Source organism: Vitis riparia, chromosome 12 (genome assembly GCF_004353265.1).
Source record: "Vitis riparia cultivar Riparia Gloire de Montpellier isolate 1030 chromosome 12, EGFV_Vit.rip_1.0, whole genome shotgun sequence".
NCBI lineage: Eukaryota > Viridiplantae > Streptophyta > Magnoliopsida > Vitales > Vitaceae > Vitis > Vitis riparia.
The window spans coordinates 10,963,499-10,969,937 of NC_048442.1; positions in this window are offsets into that span (position 1 = coordinate 10,963,499).

The following is a 6,439-nucleotide window of genomic DNA, read 5'->3' on the forward strand; positions in this document are numbered from 1 at the left end:
AAAGAAAAAAAATATATAAAAGTAGAAGAATTAAAAGATGTGGCCAAGAGCACATTTGCTTTTCTTAATTTCCTTTGTTTGGGTATTTTTCTCTTTCACATTTCATGTCCTTACTAACGATTATGCTAAATATGCGGACCTTAAATCCATTATTAGTTTTAACCAACCCAAATGAGCTTTGAAAATTTGTTTAGATGATATTTTTCTAGTTCCATTTTCTATAAAACTTTGAAAAAAAAAACAAACAAATTTTTTTTTTTTAAAAGATGGAAACCAATATAAGAGTAAAAAATAGATATTAATATAAATAAAGCATTTTTCTAATATATATATATATATTAAATCAAATATTATATAACTTACAAGTATTTTGTTTATTTATTAGATTAAATTATTATAAACTAGATTAGATTATTATAAACGAATATATTTTTATATTAAAATAATTTACTTATATTTCTCCTTATAAGATTTTATAAATCATATAAAATTTTACTTATATATCTTTTTTCACAAGTTTTTACATTAACGAAAGCTTGAAACCTAACAATATTTTACAAATTATTTTTTTTAAAACAATTTTCACTCTTCTTAATGAAACGTATTTCGAAAATTTAGAAAAATGAAAACTAAAATGAAAATAATATTTCTAATATTAAAATACTAATCTTCTACATATTTAAAATTATCATAATAATTTTCAATTTATATATAAATACAATCAAATATTATTGGACAATATTTTTGATATATTTATCATAAATATATTTTATCATAAATATTATTTATTGATTAATATCATATTCTTAATTAAACTATCGGAATTTTTAGGGAGAACTAAAAAGCAGCATTCTCATACAGTTAAAAAACATTTTTTTTTTACCTTATTAAAATAATAAAAACAAATCTCCAAAATCTTACTAATTTTGAAGTATTATTTCTTCTAACATAGTATTTAAAAAAGTCATTCAATAAGGAATGGCATAATTTAAAGAAATACTATGAATCATTATTAATTATTAAAAATTAAAAATAATTTCCAAACATTAAAACTAAAATTACCATAATACATTTTGATTTAAACAATTTAGTTGAAATAATATATGCTAATTTCAACTTTATATACCATAAATTTGTTAAATTGAAAATGACTATATACACATATTGTTGAAAAAAGATATTAAATTATAAAAAAATATTGTCATTCATGTGCACTCTCACGTGTTCATCTATCAAATTAAATTCTGACACATGTCACATGGTCTTACATAAAAAAATAAATGAATTGTTTTCAAATTAAATAAAGAAATAAGAATTTTGATAATTACAATATAATTATTAAAATAAATAAAAATGATGGTTTTAATAAGTGATAAGGTGAGTATCAATATATATATATTTAAATATGTTTTTGCCAAATTTCCTAAGATTCCCATTAAAGAGGTATGCATGAGGTAAGAATAATTTCTTAAAATCTTCTTTAATATTAACTTTAACTGAGGAATAATATTTGTATAAAATAAAGAAAATTATTCACATATGTCTTTTTTATTCATCTTTTTCAACCTGTATAAATAAGAGAATGTTCAAAATCTCATTAGTAGATATAAAAAATTTCCACATTTAAGAAGAATTAGAGTACGTGTAGTGATTTTAAGAAGCGTTTTTAATATTTTTAATACTTGAAAATTTTTATTTTTTAAGTATTAAAAAGTTTTTAAAAAAAATCCTAAAATTACTACCAAACACACTCTTAAAACATGTTTACCTCAAGGATTCAAGAAAATTTTCAAATATAAAAAATTTAAAGACCGAACTTTAAAAATTCAAGCTTAACGAAAATTAACACCACAGAATTTGAAAATCAAGTTGAGACATTTTTAATCCAAATTCAAACATTTATATCCTTAATAAATATAGAATCAAGCCAAAGCCCAAACCCAAGTCAAAGTCTTGGTCAAGATACAAACTAAACCAAGGTTCAAGTCAAGTTTCTTCTAAGGATTAAGGAAATGAATAGAAATTGTACCTCATTCTCAACATTAATAAAAAAAAATTCACTTGAAGTAATCCATAGACCAAATTGTGAAAAAATTAAAATCACAAGTCCTTAAGAGGAGAGGGCTTGATCCCTTACCTCCTTTATAAATGGAGAACTTGTTATTTATTTAGTAAACATCACATAGGGCCAAATTATAATCAAGCATGAGCTATTGGGCTTGTTCCCATAGGTTTGTGAATAGGATTAGACATTAATTAAATGTCTTATAATACAACATAATAGAAGTCAGATAAAATCCCAACCAACATAAGATATTGGAATAGTAATTACATTCTCTAATGGTAGTTCGCTCATTAGAAGTGAAATAAGACCTTTTTTGTCTTTAAGAAGATAACAAATAAACATTTGGTTCACAAGTATCTTATCTTAATGCTAGTAGTGTGTTCATGTAACTTGTAAATCATGCACGACCAAATATAACGTTTTTTATCAACTTGCTTGCAAAGATATAGTTCCATATTAATTCGAAGACACTGAATGAGGTCAACCATGTACTATAATATATTGATGGAATAATTGATGTCAGTTTATTTTATTTAAAAGGATCATAGTTTTAATTACTTGGACATACGAATGTTGGTTATCTTTTTGTTGGAGTTGGGTTTAGGTGCCCAAATGAATTGATCCAACCCAACCAATAAATGGAAGAAATAAGGGAAACAATTTTTGAGAGTTTTAAATTACCTAGAAACTGTCACTATTAACTAAAAAAAGTTTTTTTTTTCTCAGAGAACTATCTTTCCTTGAAAAACATCAAAGAGGGAGATAAATATATATTTTGCAAAAGAAACATGCATTCTTTATTTTAAAGAAAAAAAAGTATTTTCTTGAAAAATTTTCTATTTTTCTCCGTAAAATAAAGTTCAAGACTCTTATGTTGTAAGAAACGAATGGTTCTCATATTTGTCACAGCATAAAAGAAAATTTATGAAGGGTAACAAAATTAAACATATCTTTCCCAATTTCTTTTATACTCATAAGCTCTACAAGAATAGTGATATTAATGTTCAATAGGTTTGATCATGTGATAATATAGTACATCTATTTACAAAAAGAATTACCATCTATTACTTAGAAAAAATTAAGATATAACATTGAAATGTGAAAATTGAAAGACATACAAATTGAAGTGTTAAAGAAAGTAGGGGAAGGATATTAATACAAATGCATTGTATTTTATTTTTGTTTAGGTTTTGTTCCACTCGGTTGTACTTGATGAGCAAATCATTTATAAAATAGGGAAAGTTGTGTTTTCATGGGCCAATATGGTAATAATATTGTTTTTGGAACCCAAGTTTGTGAAATGGGAAAAACATTTGTTAATGTGGAAACTTATATCAGTTTCATGCACTCTGAGCCGGTTGTTTTTTTTCTACCGAAATTGCCCCTCCAGGTATCCAGGTCAGCAGCCCATCTCAGCACGTGAAGGTAGTACTTGAGGTGCGTTAAGGTAGTACCTGAGGTACATTAAGGTATTACCTGAAGACCATTAAGGTAGTACCTTATGTGCATTAAGGTAGTACCTGAAATTTCTTATAATTACATAAGGTACCGTTGGAGTAACCTATGAGAACATAACAATGTCATGCTGCAATAGGTAATGAAATTAACTAATAAAAATCTGAAGCCACAAAATGGTTACATTTCTCGCAGGTGCGTTAAGGTAGTACCTGAGGTACATTAAGGTAGTACCTGAAGACCATTAAGGTAGTACCTTATGTGCATTAAGGTAGTACATGAAATTTCTTATGATTACATACGCCACCGATGGAGTAACCTATGAGAACATAACAATGTCATGCTGCAATGTGTAATGAAATGAACTAATTGTGTCTTAAGTCACACAACAACAACATTTCTCATATATGCACTAAGATAGTACCTGATGTACATTAATGTAGTACCTCAAGCCCATTAAGGTAGTACATGTTTTGCATTAAGGTAGTACCTGATGCGATGAAACAATTCTGTCTTCGTTGACAAAAGATGTACACTACAAATTCCAACAAACATTACAAATTCACAAACACTACCAACAATTTCTACTAACCAACACATAATTTATGCATTTTAATCGCCAATATATGATATTGCCTAATTATATTCATCAATTATTACCATCAGTCTAAAAATCTGAATAAATACACAAGTTTTCCACCCAATTTCTAAATATGTCCACAACATTTTCCATTTCATGAGTCTCCAATACACAAAAATATTGAGATCGAACAGCCGCTCATACGATCCAAAATCGACATTCGCCTCAACCTATGCCCTCACCAATGGAGGAAAAATTGCAAATACAACAACCACTCGAAAATCACTCTTTTGCTCCAGTTTAAACAAAAAAAATATTAAAAAAACAACCCTAAATACAAATTAATTACCTTCACATTTGATGTGAAGGTTACAGAAAAATGTGATCCAATGAGAAGAACACGAGATTCTTCTTCATGAACCCAATATATCAGAGTTGTCGCTTCCATTCCGGTTCGCTTTCCTAAACCAGATTTTCAGTCAACACGTACCCTCCTCAAGCCGTCTTCTTAACTCGACTCAGGTTCTTCACAATTACCACAAGCAACAAAAATTTCGATTCAGGTTTTCAAATGTGTGAAATTTTGCAAATTTTCACACCCTCTTCGATCCGAAGGGGTGACGAAATTGGGATGATCGGGTTCAAATGGTTAGGACTTTGAGAGGAGAAGGGCTGAAGATAGAAAACTAGATTGGAGTTTGGGATTAAAGGCTTCAGAAATTAAATGAGAGAAATTGTTGAAAAATATACAAGATTCTCTGCTTCGCCTCGATGACGGAGTGAAGACAGATGAGAGGAATGGCTGCAAAAATGAGAGAGAGGGAAGAAAGAACGGCTGAACGCTAGGGTTTTCTTGTGGGAACCTCTGCTTCGCCTCCGTGACAGAGTGTAGAAAGATGAGAGGAATGGGTACCTGGAGGGGCAAGCTCGGTAGAAAAAACACAGCCAGCTCAGAGTGCATGAAACTAATATAAGTTTCCACATTAATAGATGTTTTTCCCATTTCACAAACCTGGGTTCCAAAAACAATATTATTACCATATTGGCCCATGAAAACACAACTTTCCCTATAAAATATTGTATTTTTTTTTCACTAGGATATTTTCCGGTAAAAAGCATATTTTTATAATCATTCGAGATTAAGCGGTAAGAAATAAGGAGTTTGTTGTAAAATTTTATTAGGATGGATGATCGATCATCCGATGATTCGTGATATATCTCAAATAATGTTGTTAATAGCATCTCCAGTAAAAAAAAAAAAAAAACAAAAAAAATAATTAACATATATTTTTAGAAAATAATATAAAAATTACCACGTATATATTCAATTCATGTTCTTCAAAAAATAAAATTTTCACCCATTTAAAAAAAATATAAAAATTACTAAATTAGGAATATGTAAATTAATTTTCAAAGATAAATAATTCAACTCCAGATAATTAGAAAATAATTAATTACTTAATGATATTGATATTGGTGGTCGAAAAAAACGCGTGGCACGAGCCGCACGACCATTTATTTTCAATCTAAAAATTGAGGAGGAATAACGTTAATATCACAATTAGGTTGATTGGACCGGGACGAGGGACACGTGGCAAAATATGGTTGGCGGGAAGATCGATTATGAGAGCTGAGCTGTAGGGCCGTAAAAAGTGCGCTCCCTTTCCGCCCAAGGAACCGCTGAAGATATTTCCCCACATTCTCCCTTCTGTATTTTTCCCGTTTTACCCTTTTAGTCCCCTTTCAAATCCCATAATTCCAATCATGTCCCTTTCTTTGGGAGCAAGCAAGGCGAAAGGGGAGCCACACTTGTGTGCATCTTTGCCGTGCCACTGTACGGTCAAGGCGACTTCATCATCACCGTTGGATTAAAAAGCCGTTGGGATGATGGCATGTGAATCATCTTAGACCATTTATGGAAAAATTTTGATAATAATAAAAACTCAAATTCATATGGAAATTTTGATTCCAAACCATTAATCTAGAGGTATTAGAGAAAAGAAAGGGGTAGTTTGGTCATTTAACAAAACTGAAATCCGGAGTATCTCCTTTAACCGTTAGGAGTGGAGAGGAGGAGAGAATTGGGATGGTTTGTTGTGGGTTGACTAAATAACAGAAAAAATCCTCACAAATTTTAAAAAAAAAGAAAAAAAAACTATTTCAAAAAAATTAAAAAATGAAATAAATAAAAAAAATCTATGGCACGCGCTAACGGGAGGTTTGGGACGCTAAAGACAGGGATATGGAATAGTTATAGGAGCGTGTGACGCACGTGGTGAGAGTGAAAGTGGGGAAGAGGGGGCATTGTTTGAAAAAAAAGAGAGAAAAGTAGAAGGCAA